Source organism: Corvus moneduloides, chromosome 1 (genome assembly GCF_009650955.1).
Source record: "Corvus moneduloides isolate bCorMon1 chromosome 1, bCorMon1.pri, whole genome shotgun sequence".
Taxonomy (NCBI): Eukaryota; Metazoa; Chordata; class Aves; order Passeriformes; family Corvidae; genus Corvus; species Corvus moneduloides.
Genome location: NC_045476.1, coordinates 82,346,194 through 82,362,373, shown reverse-complemented (window position 1 = coordinate 82,362,373; position 16,180 = coordinate 82,346,194). Strand labels below are relative to the sequence as shown.

Sequence of the window (16,180 nt, the reverse complement as noted above, 5' to 3'; positions counted from 1 at the left end):
AATAGAGACCAGTCTTTTCCTTTCAAATGAGTCAGTAACAATAAGTTCAAAGTGATGTATGTGGAATGAAAACATATGATTTACTTCATTTCTGTTAAAAATATGACCTAAATAAGTGAACCAGAAGGAAAAACCATTCTCATAGATTTTATTTTTCCATCTTTATGCTGATTAACTCCATCAAAAAAAAAAAAAAAAAAAAAAAAAAAAAAAAAAATCCCCATGATACAGCACTGAAGGCAGAATCAAGCCCAAGTCATTAATAAAAATTTTACCCTGTCCCATTAAAAGAGCCACCAAAACCCCACAACTCCATAATACAATCCCCACACTACTGCTGTTTCTTTGACAAGTCCCATCCTCAAAGGAACTCTTCATCTTTAGAAGTGTTACTTTAACCATTGCATCTTATTCATTCTCCCATTCTATTTCATGAGGAAATCTAATATCCAACAAGTGTTTTCCAACACTTAACAGCAAGGAAAAGTTGCTGTCAATTGCAATTTGTAATATGCATAGCCCTGTGTCAGTAATGGTGGCTACAATACTCAGCTCACTGGCCAAGATTTCTGTTTAATTATAATAACATGATACTGAACTCTGAGTAGTCTTTCAGAAGCCATGCTTAAAGAATACCTTTCACAATCCAGGGTGTTCAATTAATAACTTCCCAAACACATGCAGTCTGTAAGAGCCCCCACAATATAGTTCATTTATCCTGCAGTGCCTATCAGAAATGATTACCCTATCAGAAATTATTCTGGAGGACAACAGTCATTTGCATGGCTCAAAGAATGACAGGAAAACTACTCTGACTAGGGCTGACTTAATAATGAACTTAAATACAGGCACTATAAAATTAAGGAAAAAAATGACAAAAATATTCATATTCAAAAAAAAAAATCTTTAAGACAAATTTCTTTAGGAAACAAATCCATACACTATGGAGATTTGAAAAACTGACCATTATGATAAGAACAGTGTTTCTGGAAAGCAGTTTAAGAGTGGATTACTTGTCAAAAAACATGTAAAAGAAAAGCAGGAATCACATTGAAGTAATCCAGCCAGGGCACTTCTGTACAGAAATCAGTTATTTAGTGTTCTGCCAATTTGAAGAAACATGTGTCTCATCAAACTTGCAGTAGCAAAAATCCAGTTGAAGAAATCATATTTCAAAGTGCACATACCATCTTTCTCAGAAGTACAAACTTTAGAACAGGTAGGATGCAAAAATATACTTTTTAGAGCTTATGGAACTTCCGTGAGGGGTATTAATCACAGAGCAGGATTCAGTTTTATAAACCTTTCAGATTTGGATGAAGCTGGAAATATGCCTGGTCAATTGAATTTCTGTATGCAGTCATTTATTAACTTAGGCTTCACAAAAAATGGGTTAGGATTTTGTCTGGAGTCTCTTTTCTAGGTGTGAACTTTTGAGATAATTTATTCTAAATCCAAACTTACTTCCAAATGCAAGGACACCTGTTATTGTTTAACTTCCCTACAGTTCAGGTCATGACAGCCATTTTCAGGCTGGTTTATTTGTTTCCTTGTTTATATTCAACAGTAACAAAAAAGGTTATGATGGCAGATTTATCCTGTGATTTTAAAATGATTTTATACCTGAACCAGAGATTTTTACTTGAAAGTGCATTTGGAAACAACCCAGAAGTTAGGAAAGCTTAATTCTGTAGCATATGTGACTTTTAAAAAACACTAATTTTCAGGGGAAAAAAAAAAGTTTTTATTAAAAACAACAGACAGATATTTTGCCACTTAAATGCACTCCTCCAACAAGCAGATGAAATATTGAATGTGGACTGTCATATACACAAAAATACATTACTCCATATGAAGTAGATGTTTGAAAATGGTGATACAGATGTTTGTCCAAGTTTCTGTACTGCTAGTTTAGCTGGCTGGTGGCAGTGATAGAGTTCTATGGAGCATTTACTGACTTACAGGCATTAACTGAGGGGGTCAATATTTACTTTTCTTCCAGTAAGACAAAGGAAGACAAAGGTCAATGTCTCATGAGACAGCATAGCTAGATACTCATTTGGGTAAATTGCTATACTTACATATATCATTGAAATAGATATATATTGTCACATTCCTACATTGTTACATACCTAGAAATAAAAAGGTTAATTGCTTACAACACAGTATTTCTGGAATTGCTTTCCTTTGAAACTAACATTTAACAATGAGGTGAAATCCAGGGCAAAAATAAAATCCCCTCCTCTCAAAACTTCTATTTGGAGTAGTATTGGAATACTGCTGCAAGCAATTCTGCGTCTACATCTGACTCGCTCTTACAGTTAAATAATTGTTTAGGTAATCTTTAAGTGGCGTACTCCAGTCAAGCTGAAACAAGTAACTGCCATGCAATTTTGTTGTCTTTGGGCAATTGTATTTAAAAATTTGCATTTAAAGTGAGGGTTTTTATGGTTTTGTTCATTTGTTTTCTCTCTCACTTCACAGAATCTCTTCTCACATTTTTCTTCTGGAATACCCATGTTTTGGCTCCATGTCTTTTGCAGCATCTAGACTGTGTTGTTGAAAAGGCTATATCTTTTAGGCCAACCAGTCATCACTTCTCAGTTCCATCTTCTGTGAATAAAAACCCCAGAGCCAGTGTACAGAAGGGCAGTGTTTCCTTTTATTATGACTGTCACGGGATTCATATGTTCCATAGTTCCCAAAGAGCAGAACAACTGGAGAAGATCACTGAATTGTGGAGAAATGCTGAATGTCACAATTGATGTTTATACACTCCTTCTAATTTTTCAACAAGTCATAGTCCTCAAACCTTAGAAATGCTTGTATAGCTGACTACTGGCTCAAAAATAGGCCTATACTTAAACAGGATATTATTTTCCTTATACAGTTTTCCACAGGAAAACAAAAATATATGGGGCTAGTGATGTTGACTATCTGCAAATTAAGGCAGCATTATCAGATGCCATAATTAAGGTCTGCTATTTTCCACAGAAAATCATGTGGGGTAGAGTTGAGAAAGCCATTAACTTAGTAAATTATAGAGATTTCTGCATTTTGAAGCATATTGCTTAGTGAAAAAAGGTAAAATAAGTAATTTGGCTTACAAAATAAGGATTAAAACCACTATCAATCCAAATAGCATTTTCTCCATAAAGTAATTTATTGTTGATGAGCACTGAAAGATTACTGGGGGGAAAATCACTCAATAAAGCTTAAACATTATCTGATTATCATTTGATTGCTTAAGAAAAGTCAAGTATGGTGCAGAAGAATTTTGTAATTGAATTTTTCTTCTAAAAGCATCTGATGTTTTGGATGTGGAATGGTTGCAACTCTAAAAAATCAATTATGGAAATTACCCTTAAATTATAAACTAGCACATTATTAGTGCCCAATTAAAATACAGAAGGGAAACAAGTTTATCCATGAAGTACTGCTGAGTCTTTCAACTGATGGAAATTACTACAGATACTTCAAACATTTCTTAGATTGATTAATTATGTTTGCAATCCATCAGGAAATAAACAAACCCAAAGTGTACAACCATCCACTTAATGAGACTTTTTAAAAACTCAGTTGAGGCCTCTGCAAAGTTTTAATTTTTCATTTTTCAAACAAAAATGTTACAGACTATGTTTCTAAGGAATGTAGCTGCAATCTTCACTAAGATCTGACACAAAAAATGAGAGAACTGTTCATACGGACTAATTTTATGTATCCCAGTGTTTATATTTCCACTTTCAAACGTCTCTCCTAAAACATCAACCATGTGATAAACCATAGTATTGTGGTTCAATTTGTTGATTATATACAAGAATCACTGGTCAGACTTATTTCAAAATTATGACAATTACACAGTGTAAATTTAAGGAGACATGAGGATTTATGTGCCTAAGGAGCTACTATCATGATTTCATCATATGCATTGCAAAAAACCCATTTCCCATCAAACAGGGAAATATAAAGAAATAATTTATTTTCCTTTGGTTAATTTTCTTCCTATGTGGAATCCAAATATAAATACTTGGACTCAAATCTCAAGAGTTTATACATAAAACGTATTTTACAGAGATAAGCTGTTCCACTGGCATCAGTAAGATTGTTCACACATGTATAATGAACTTCGTACGTAGCATGTGGTGAGCTCAGTCTTACCTACCAATATGAAAGGGGAAAAAGATGTACAGATAAACAGTGAAAAAGAAAATTATTAATGTACAAAAATATTTCACGTTACATAACTTTTATTACAAATAAGGACACAACTAAAAATAAGGGCACTTCTTAGAGTGCAAGAGCTGTCCATCCCCATGTGTAAGGAATCAAACAAGTCAGGCAGAAAACTGAAGTGGCTGAGCAAGGACCTGCCGCTCAAACTGAGAAGTAAGAAAGAAATGCATGCCAGTGGAATATACTGAATTACTTTTCCCCAAGTTGAGCCTATTTTTCCCCATCACAATAACTGGCTAGTGATGTCCCTGTCCTCATCTTGACCAACATGCTTTTCCATTTCCCTGGTCCTCCCTAGAGGAAGGGGACTGAGAGAGCAACTGAGAGGAGTCTTGCAGATGGCCAAGGTCATCCCACCACATCAACAAAGTCGGCTGCCAATGGTAGAGGGCAGCAATATTTCTCATGCTAAACAAAGTATTAAAGTCTATTCTCATAATCTGGGCTATCAAAACATTACAAGGTAAATGTTGTATTACTATGTAATTTGAAAAACCTTTTTTCTTTCCAATATTGAGAAAAAGTTTCTGAGTGTACGATAATTCAAAGCTGCTGTATAACATAGTTCATTCACACCTGTGTGAGGTAAGGTAGTTAATAAGGCAGTATCACTAATGGCTCTAAAAGGCTGAAACCTTTCGAGTGTTCTCAGCACTAGCAAGCAATTTCCAGACTATTTCTAGGGAATTTAACTACCGTAACTGAAACCACTTTCATTTTTATAAATCATTTCTTCCAGTTAAAAAAGTTTTCAGCTCGCAGCTGACATTTACTGAGCCAACAAATATGCTATAAAATTAGAGGAAAAGAATTACAGAATAGATGAGTGATATATTTGAAGGGCCATATTCTGACATTCTCCGTCTATGAACTGGATAATTTTATCTTAATTATACACTCTAATTCCACTTCAGTAATTAACAAACCTTGTCACCATGCATTTTGGGGTCTGCTATTCTCAGGATTACCTTTATTGCTAGTCTCTGTTGACAGTGCACTTTCATAGGGGCAATTTAAAAACCTCTAAAACTGAAACAGATAATTGAAGACAATTGCACAATGTTGAAGATGTATGCTAATTAGAACTATCAAAATATCTGAAGGAGTAAATGCATGTGCAAATCTGAGGGCTTTGCAAGGAAACTGGGGGGAATAGGTTATGGAAAACAATCTCATAAATACAGCACAGAGAAGTACTGGCCTTAGACTGAACTCAAATCAAAAATTCTGGCAAAGCAGCAGATTCCTCTGACAACAGGCAATTTGAAAGCCAATTAACATATGAATTGCAAGCAGGACATGCAATAAAATCTCACTGTGCTATTGAAAAATAATAAAACCAGAAAACTTTGCAATAAAATCTAAAATGGGAAGGAGGCGCTGTCCTGCTAGTCTAGTGATGATTCTGGTATACAGAGGGTGAGGCAGGGCTTTCCCTATTCTTAAGGCTGCAAAGGCTAATCTGACATCAAGGACAAGGTAGGACTCTATTAACTAATAGGTGTGGGAACAGCCAAGAATAGGAATTTATGTAAACATCGCCACCTGCATCTGGAGTGGCCTTAACGTAACTCTTGCTTAGGGGCCCCGAGAGTAAGAAAGAAAATGTATTTAGGCCTGGTGAGAAAGTGAGAGTATCCAAGGGGGGGTCATGCTACTTGCGGTCACGTTAACATCACTCTGTGAGTGTGAGATGGCTGAAGGGTAACTCCACACTTGTGAAGGCAAATACTCACATTGGAGTCCTCAGGCTTAACACTTAAAAGATGGGGCATGTATTTTGAGATCAAGCATGACAATTCAAGTGGCTGTAATTGTAGGGCTCAATCAACTGATGGTGTAGACACTGAAATTCCTCACCACTTAAGCAGTCAAAAGCTTTTAGTTCAATTATATGTAATGTCATTTCCACTGTTGTATCAGGCAGATTCTTTAGTAAACTATTTTCAGACTAGAAGAAGGAAGGCAGCCTGTAACTGAGGGCTGAGTTCTGGCTGCTGTGCTATACTTCCCAAGGGATGATTTAGTAGTGCATTTTTTTATGTCAACAAATATTAAACCACCACTATCAATACATATCATATATAATTTGCTATAAGGCACAATCTGGCCTGCAAAAGTAATGACTTTTTAATATCCAACACACCTTTGAATTAAAACAGCTCTTGTTTATTATACCAGTAACATAAAAAACCATCAAGTTCCTTTTTCCATCTTTACTGTTGGGCTTTCTACCATGCTGTGGTAAGACAGAAGCACATTCTGCTGTTTTTCATGAAAAGAGATAGCACCCATGATTAAAGCCCTGTGGTCATAGGACACTGCTAGTTTTAGCGACAATACAGATATACAATAATTGCTATTTGTGTTTGAGTTTATGTGTATGAATAAAACAGATATACATAGAAAATCTTATGGCTTTGTTTAGGAACAGTGATTCCATGCAAAAGTCATGAGGATTGCATTTCAATATGTGATACTTGTATGAGAGACAATGGTTGGTAACAAAACACTTACTATATCCATGAATTTTTCTGTTCAATATGCATAGGCATGGCACTGTGACTTTTTGCATTATACAACAACAGTAGATCAACATTTTGCTATAGGACTACAAATGTTATGAGTTCTTTGAGCAAATATAAAGGATATATCCATCATTTTTAAGTCCATAATATTTGTTTTGTGCATGAATAGCGCAGTAGTTACCAGTAAAATCAATGTAATTTAGTTTTTTTTTCTTCTGTTTTCAGATAGATGGTTTATTGATTAGTCAATTTGCTCATAGGTGAGAATTTACAAGATAATGTTTCAGAATAAGTGTAAGCAGACCTAGAAAATGCACCATTTAGTTCATGGTGTTGTAAGACTGAGACCTCGTCTATATGCTACGGTTTTGATATTGCAGGCTGTAAGGTAGATTTCAAGATGAATGTCTAAACAAGCTGGTTCGGGTACTGACAGTAGCATAACTCTCAAGCAGCAAAGATCTGCTTCAGATTTCTTTACATATAACTTTGATACCAGGTTTTCTAAGGGTAAAATACACCATGTTTCAATTTTATGAGTAGATTTTGCTACCTAAATTCATCTGGGGATCAATTTTTCAAAGTAGTTGCATTAAGTGATTGGCTTCCCATTTACTCTGAGCTGGAAGGTACCTGTACAAACCCTTCTACGTAGGTACTAAACTGCTTTTGAAACTGGTCAGCATGAGACACCAAAACATCTTGACCATTTTGTGGTTTAATACTCATTTTTAGATTAAATTTCGTCATTAATTATATTCACAATTATTTTTCAAAAGCTGTAGACTTTCTTGGTGAAAGAACAGCCCTTGCAAATCTTATGATGAAGATCAGAATAGAAAAGCATTTTTGATATAGGACTTATTGGTGCAAAAGTCACTGAATGTGGTAAGAAAGTCTGCAGCTAATACCATTGGCTGGGATAACTTTCTCATTGATTTTTTGAGTCATTTTTCTGTACTTAATTTACCCACTTTTACTGAAAACCTTTAAAAATAATCACAGCTCAAGGCTAGCTGCCAAACAGATTGAAAACTGAGTTTATATCACTGCACTCCTTTTGTAGACTGCTCTTCTGCTATACATCCACCTCTATATTAAATAGTCCAGAATAGCTGCTAAAGTTCTAGTGTCTGTTATACACACCGCTCTCCTAGATATCCTCTGTGTAAGCACAATCTTTTTTTACTAAAACCATCTTATAATAACCTTCTTCCTCATAGAACACCACTGAATCACTCTTTATGACAAATTCTTCATAAAACAGGATGCAAGTTTCTACATGGTTCAATTGAGTCTACTTGTTCTTAATATTTCCAAGGCTATATACAGAGACATATTACACCGAATAACGTATCTTTGGCAGGCCCTAATAAATACAGTGTGGGTTTTCTTGCTCCTGTGCTACTATAACATTGAATATTTTTATTTAACCCTCTAGAGGGAAGCAAAAGTGACAAGACTTGACTGCAGTCTCCTCTTTTTTTGCTTTTAATAATTTCAAGTCTGTCACTACTCAGTGAGGCTGGATTTTCACAGATATCAATTAGTTTTCCTGAAACACTAATATTTCATCTGTAGAAGCTTCATCTTCTAGCTAAATGCCATACACTACTGTACAGATGGTACAGAATCCTACTGGTCAAATTCTTAATACTTCCTAAGTTAACAAAAGGTGAGGTAGTTATTTTGCCAATACACCCAGAGAAAATATTTAGGTCCTAAAACTGAAAAGTTAAAATAATAGAGAAGAGCATCATTACATAGAAGAGTATATAGGAGCATATGTATCCATATCTACCTATATATATGGATATTTTTGTAATAATAAGAGTTTTTTTAAGCATCATTTCACAGATAGGGGAAAGACATGCAGAAGTAGGAAAATTAGTAGAAAGAGAATCAAGTGTTTCCTAATCTGAAGGTAGTACCCGGATTAGTACCCAAACTTCAGGGTTTTTTCAGTACTAAGCATCCAATTATTTTAGTGTGAACAAAAATAAATGACATGTTTTAGTGCACTTAAGAGTATACAGATATATCTGTACAGATCTGTATAGATTATTGCAGATTGTCTGAGCTGACTGGGTATGAGACAGCATCAGCAAACCATACTGTCTAATTATCTTGGTCCTTCCTAGTAGGCCGAGTTCCTGTCTGTGGCCCAAATATGGGTTCCAGAGTGATGCAGTGAGGCAGCAGACTTGATGCACAGTCACTGTGGACTCCATTCAGCTGCTGGACCTGGCACTGAATTACAGAATCATGGAAACATAGAACCATAGGATCATTTCAGCTGGAAAAAAAACTTTAATATAATTGAGTTCAACCATATCTAAATTGACTAAAAGTGTGTGCTACAGAAATGTAACACAGTCTACACCTTTATGTTCTGATATAGAGTTTAATGTACTTCATCTGAGAAATAAACTTCAGTGGAGGTAGAGAACTCCTGAAATTCCATCTTCAGTAGTTTCTGATATATATATATTAAGATGGATTTCAGCAAAACTATTAATATGTCAATGATGTGATTCAAATTGAAAATACCTAGGCCACTTAGGGTGGCTTGTACAGCAGAAGGCTTCTTTTTCATAAACAATAAAATTACTTTCACCGTCACAGCAGGTTCTCAGCAAACAAGTAAATTTTATTCTATTTGATCCTATCCTAAAAGATACCTCATAATCAAATTCAAGAATGACAGCAATAACATGGCATATTAGATTCAACAGTAGGGCTGAAGAAATCCCCAAACTGCTAGATCTCAGAAGAAAACATCTGTAAACTTGTCTTTTCTCACAAGTGGTTACTATCATGCTGTCACATGCAAGAATCCTAATTAGACTTTTATTCTATCTTAATATAAGCCTTTTGTGCTAGACAGACTTCATGTAAGTGCTCTTTTTCTCTAAGTTTCTACTCTTCTCATACTGCTGAATTATATGTAGTTAATCCATCAGTAGATTTGTAGATTTCCTTTCTGCTGTATCAGATCAAAGCATTTAATGGTTTGTAGCACACACAATTACCTACCTCTTCCCCAGCCTTGCTGTAGCCGAGTATTGCTGCCCTGGGCTGCTTTCTGCATCCAGTTCCTGTAGGAACTCTCTACACCTGCACTGTTAAGCATTCCTTGATGAAGTTGTTCCCCTTCCCCAAGACCTTTTCCCACCTCTCCCTTTATTACGCCCCTGAGTTTTCAATGTTCTCAGAAACTCCATTATGGACTTCTTCAAGTAACAGAGAGCAGGCCATTACCTGCCATCTCCCAGTGCAAGCCTTACTTTGCCTTGGACATCTTCTGATTTGTCAGACCTAGACTGTGGGCTTGCTACACCAGTGTCAAAGCAGGGCCCAGGGAAGACGGGAGGAAATGCACTGGGCAAGGTGTCACCAGACCGCAAAATTTATCACATTAGCAAAGTTACTCTTACAGTGGGAAAACAAAGGGAAAAATAGGCTGAATGGCTACTGGGCCTCTTTTCCATAAAAAAACCCCAACAACCAATAAAAGCAACAGGGATGTGGTCCTGTCTTAGCTCCATTGGGCTGATTGCCACAGTGTTTGGTCTAGTTGCTGTAGCTGGACTGATGGGCAGTTAGAAGAAGGATGAAGCTACTTCAGTGGTTCCATGAGCCAGGAAGGCTTAACAACTGCCAGAAGTACCCTTAATTTTCAGATCAGCAGCTATGTTTACATGGCGTGGAGGAGACACAATGAAATAAGGCTCATCCATCCTACTGCCAATGGACCAGGCGATTCTTTGCCAGTGTACCCGTAGCCATGCCTGCAGTATTTCTGCCATTTTTTGGTATCTGGAGACCTGTGTCTCCTCTGCCTGACATGCAATTAACATTCTCAGGAAAAAGGCAGGGGAGGGAGGATTCAGAGCAGCAAGTACTCAGGTTCACCAATTCTTACTCTTTCTGCTGTATGTCTTGCAAACATTGTCCTTGTGCCCAGTCATACACACACTCCCAACTTCTCTCATGTGCCAGTTGTGCTTTGGTAATCCAGAGAGAAATCTGACAGCAGATTGAGGAATGCTGCTGGGACATGGAAAGTTCCTATCTTCAGCCATGTCATCTATGACTAGGAGTCTGCTGTTACTGGTTGGAGCTGTTGCCTTCACAAGTACATCATGGGAAAAATCTGGTTTGTGCTCTGATTCAAGGGGCTATTGTAGGGCTGGTGAGAGAAAGGTACGCAGTATCACAGGAGTGATATGCCCATGCCTGGCTGTGAATAGATACCTACTTCATCCTTTCCAGATGCCAGATGATTCTTCCTAATACACAGTTGCTTTCTGGGCTCTCGATGGGTACAGATTTTAGCTATGAAATCTGTATATGAAATCATTGGGGGAGCAAGCAGTGCTCTGCTACTGCAGCCATAGCAAGTGGTAGGTGATGATGAATCACAGATGCTGACTCAGGTAGCACAGCCCATTTTCAGTTCTGTGTAAGGTGAATGATTCTAAGTAACATTCGTCTCCTAGGTATACTTCAAAGGCTGCTGGGAAGGGCAGAAAAACTTGCCACTCTCTCAAGTTAGCCTTGGATCCTGCTTCTATGGCAGTTGTGTTGAACCCCTGACTGGAAGAGGCCTGGAAGGTAGCTTCCTACTCCAGCAGCCAAGGCAGAAACTCAAGACGAGGGCACCCGAAGTGTAGAATTCATGGCTGTCATCCTTCTGGCAGGAGTGTAGGCCAAGAATCAGGTGTACAGGTTTGTCTGAGGCAATGAAGCTCCAGTAGGAAGACTACAGACTTTGTATGTGTGTGCGCTTTATGCATGGGAAGCTGCAGATAATGTGTCTCATCTGTATCAGTTACTTCCTGATGCCTTTTGCTGATACTAGATCAGATCGGATGTAAAAAAAAATCTGTTTCAGGATAGTAAAGGGCCAGCTTTGTTCACAGTTAGTAACTCTAGTGGGATCTTAAACTGAGGGGGAACTACATAAGATGAAATAGTATCAGAAAATGGTTACCTTCAAAAGTGTTTTCTCAGGACAGCTAAGCTTTTCTATCACATTCAATCAAGAAGACAAGCAATATAGGGTTTGCTTATTGCCTCCTACCCAGTACAGAAAACAGACAATTTTATGTAAAATCTTGAGCCATTTACTCTGTCCCTACATAGTTCTGATCAGTAAATATTGCCAAAACAGACTTTGATATTGAGCGTTTTTCATCTTGTAGTGTGGCTTTGTTTTACTGTTTCTCAAGGGATCAATAGACATTGATGTGATTATTCCTAAGAGTAGAATAGTTGAAGGTCTTTGAGACAAAATAACTGTGAAAACACATTTTTGGTAAGATGTCACCAACACACCAAATGTCTTAGAAATATGTTTGGAAAGGCAAATAAACCATTCTTTCAGCATGCAAACATTGGCAATATGAGCATTAACTCCTGAACATGGCCTTTCTGCACCTTCCTAGCCACTGCTAGAAGGAAAATCAGATGAATAGCACATGACATTAATGCATGGTGTGATTCATGAATTCATGAATTAATTCATGGTGTGAATTCATGAACATGAACACTAAGTGCATATAACACAGTAATCTGGAGGAAGAAAATTATGTCCCTTTTTTGCCCTTGTAAAGTTATAGAGCAGAGACATAAGATTAGTTCATCTCACTTTAAAGAAGAGAGCAGGGTGCAAATACAATGGACTCCTGTTATCCAAATAATTCCCCACATCTAACTTACACTTAAATTTTATTTTTTAGTGCCAAATGTATCCTGACAGCATATTTCAAAAGCATGCATTCTTTGCAGTTTTTTCCAAGTGAAAGATGTACTATTAATAGGGTCTGGAGTCAAGTATCATCATGGTTTTAAAATATATAAGAAGTCTTCTTAAGATAACAGAACAAAGTTCAAGTGGCTTCAGAACTTTACTGAAATATAAGTTCACGTTTGCTACATCCCCTATAGGAAATGCAATTTCTTATATTGTTATGACTTGTGCTGTATGTTGCTTTGCCAGTGACAATGCTGATAATGCTGGTGTTAATTATTAGGGGTTTTTTTTTAAGTGACGTGACTACTGTGTTTCAATCAAAATGAAGCTTAATCACCAGAAAGAGTAACCAGTTAATTCAACTTTATTTTAAATAGTATTTGATTATGTTGTTATCAATTTGGTTCTGATACACCTAGAAAAGCACATGATTTTACACCTAATTTTATATTCCCCAACTGTCTGTTTATATTAAAGTGAATGATGGATTTAGAGTTTAATTATAATAGGTTTCGTAAGACAGTATACACATGCCGTTCATACAGAGAGAGCACTGAGAGGAGAATCTGTCCTGCAGATGCCATTAATTGTAAGAGAAATGTTTTCTTGTTAGATTGTTTAATGCAGTAAACTTTTTTCTTCCTAATAACAGTTATCCCAAAAGGAAAAAGGGAAAAAAGGAAGGGAAAGTGGAAGGGGAAAGGGAAAAGGGTAAAAAGGGGAAAGGAGAAAGGGGAAAGGCAATCAAACAAAATGTACTAACATTTTGGAAAGCTCCCCCTTTGTTTTAATCTCTAAAAATTTATCCTACAAAGTGACATCCAAGTCTGGATATCTCACTCTTAGAAATGGGACTTACAGCTAACCTAAGTGTATATTCCTTGGAAAGCAGTTTAGATAGAACATTGCACATGATCTGACAGGTATTTTCTGGTTGAATTGTTCAGCTTGAAACAACTACTTCTTCATGCTGTACCGATGATGCTCCTGCCTGACATTCCTAGTTTGGTCAGTCCTGTAACCTGGGAAGACTGATGAACAGCTCTCTGTTTAGACACACTCTTGACAAAATAAACATACTTCTTGATCCTGTATCTTTATCACTATGTGAGCAGCAAGATATATTTTCTAGGTGTACACTCTGTATATGTGTAATCTATATATACATAATTATATGATATGTGTATAATACACATGATACATATATAAAACCCTAATGTAAAAGGCTCTGGAAGTGAGATTTAATCAGACAAGGAACAGATGATGTTCATCAGGTTTTCTAGTTTAGGATAAAGACTTTAGGCAAGATTTCTAACTTCTACATATATATCCCCAAACACTGAATTTTTTAATGATCAGCTAGAGTTCCATGAAGGTGTTGCAACCAGAACCATCTTATTAGAAAAAAAACTACACCATACACATGGAATTGTAATAAATAAAAAAGTAATAAATAAGAAATTGCTGTCAGTCAACCTTACATAATTAATACAGAAAAGCCTTACAAGGAAGTTGTACAAAACCTTCTTAGTGTCTCCCTCTTTTCTAGTGTTGTGCTCCTCTGTGTCCTATAAGGCCTTTTCAGTGCAGGAGAAACAAAAGCACCAGTAATGGGTGCTGGTAATTAAGAGTCACTAGTCTATTTAAATAATTTTAATCTTGTAATCTCCTCAAATCATGACGTATATTTAGGATTAGATACACAAACTACAGTAACTAGGGGTGCCACATGCTGCAGGTTTACCCAATCTTATTTGCATTTGTGGTCACAGTAAGGGCAAAGGACTTGAAAAGTTATTTTTCACTTGTACAAGGATGAAATATTTTCTATGGAATTAATATGAATTTTTTTTTCTACATTGTGAAAACACATCCCAGATTAGAATTTAAAAGGACAAGTACAGAACTAAAAATGGAGGAAATGTTAAATATTAAGAAATATATATTTGTTCTAAAAACACAGCAATAGACTAAACTAGTTTGGGGGTTTTTGGGGCTATTTTTAATGAATATAGAAAGCAAAGAACAAAGATTTGTAATGATAAGAAACTCTTTTAAACCACTGTACCACAGGTAGGAAATGAGATATTTTTGGCAGCAGAAAAAGTGAGACCCAGTGATAAAGGGAAACATTAATTATCTAATACCTGTTAGAAAAGAACAAAGACTCAACTTCTAACAGAAGTTAGAGACTACACTGGGGAGAATGTGAAATGGGAGGTAGTTTAGGAAACAACTGTCTCCAGCCTCAATTGCAACTGACAGGACGTAGCTGAGGATTAGAATGTGTAAGATACTAGTGATGGTCATAGGAGGTTTAGGTTCAAAATTGTAAACCGAAAGAAAGAAAGGCCTGAAATAACAAGTTTATTTGGGGGAGGGGGGGGGGGGTTAAGGGGTTTTTTTTTTTATGTTTCCATCCACTTTGGGATCAGATGAATGACATAGCAAAGTTTGATTTACTATGGAAAAATACCCTGCTAAATAACCCACAAGTATTGAGAATAAATAGAAATTACTAGAAATGGAGAGACAGCAGAAAACTCTACAAAGAAAAAATACAATATAGCTAAATCAGGTGTTTTGTTAGTCTGGGAGGGGAGGGGAAGAAAGGATGTGATTTCAAGAGTGATATAGTTTTCATTGCTGTATTATCCTTCTCTTTGTGACCAAAGAGCAAGTGTAGTTAACTCTAATACTGAATTTCAAAACAAAATATTATGGTAAAAGGTATTTAAATATATTTGATACAATTAGATGGGCCAGGGGAAGGGGGGAGGAAAGGAATAAAACCTTGAGCACTTAATAAAATAACCAAAGTAGTATCTGAATCACAAGTCATTACCATTGAGATCTTGTAGAAGAGAGAAGTCTCAGGGAACTGAAGAAGGGCAAGCCATTTCATTCCACTAGGAAAGGGAAGACTTGAGAAACCACTGACCAGCCACAGTACTTTCAGTGTGTGGAAACATACTGGGAGAAGTTATTAAACAGACAATTTATAACCACTCTACAGGAAAAGAAAAGATGATGAAAAACAGCCAACACAGCTCTCTCAAGAGTAAATCATGTCAAAACAATCTAATTTCCTCCTTTGACACAGTAACTTTCAGTATAATGGATAAGAAGGAAGTAGAAGATGAGATTGCTTTACTTTAATAAAGCTTTTTACACAGTGCCACATGAGACCTCGTAAGGAAGCCAACTATAGGCCCAATCTGAACAAAACATTTAAACAATATTGAGAATGTGTAATACATGCTAACATAAGGGATGAAATTACTGCACAACACAGTATAAAAGTAAAAATTAGGCCTCAGCCTTTCTGAGCTTGACCACTAAACCGTTTTCTGATTTCAGTGAAGGTGTTTGTTTATTGCAGGTTTTGAACTTAAGCTGAACTGAAGCTGTGGTTATAAAATGCACTTTACTTGTAATTGCAAGGAAGCTGAGATTAATTTTTTGAAGTATAATAAAAAATAATACATAATTTTTTGTATTAACTGTTAAGCAAAATGACTCTTTCATAACCTCAGCTAAGATTAGTGACAGAATCCATCCAGACTAAGGTAAAATCCAGTCTGAACTTGCCATGTCACTAATGGGATCATAAAGGTCACAATTTGAAGGGCCCAATGTGCTGTGGTAACAGGAAACTGTG

At 36.4% G+C, this 16,180-nt stretch overlaps 1 long non-coding RNA gene across 2 annotated transcripts in view; it reads right to left on the bottom strand.

Annotated features, from left to right (window-relative positions):
• LOC116447852 overlaps positions 1 to 14,097 on the bottom strand; it is a 51,898-nt gene extending 37,801 nt beyond the window's left edge. For both annotated transcript variants that reach the window (XR_004241712.1, XR_004241716.1), the window contains exon 1: positions 14,025 to 14,097. This is a non-coding gene — a long non-coding RNA (uncharacterized LOC116447852). The remainder of the gene's footprint in view (positions 1 to 14,024) is intronic.
• Between the last annotated feature and the right edge of the window lie 2,083 nt (positions 14,098 to 16,180).